The sequence below is a fragment of the Aedes albopictus genome, chromosome 2 (genome assembly GCF_035046485.1).
Source record: "Aedes albopictus strain Foshan chromosome 2, AalbF5, whole genome shotgun sequence".
NCBI classification, from domain to species: Eukaryota; Metazoa; Arthropoda; class Insecta; order Diptera; family Culicidae; genus Aedes; species Aedes albopictus.
Genome location: NC_085137.1, coordinates 277,042,142 through 277,042,440, shown reverse-complemented (window position 1 = coordinate 277,042,440; position 299 = coordinate 277,042,142).

Below are 299 nucleotides of genomic sequence, written 5' to 3'. Positions count from 1 at the left end.
GGCTAACGGCAACTCATAATGGACCCTCAATCGGACTGGAAAAGAACAAGAGCCACACATCACGATCCTCTTGCTCATCATTCTACCATGGACAAGGTAGAAAAGTGATAGCAGCGCAAAGGCTATACCAGTTCGAATTAGAATTAGTGGAATTAAAATAGAATACATTTAGGCGCTGTACAAAGTGTAAGTGCAGCCGCCAATTGGAATCGCTCACGCAGTACCCTAGTGGACAATATAGCTGTAAATTAGGTTTAGTGATTGAAGAATAAAAGAAAATGTTTTTTTTGGAAAATTAT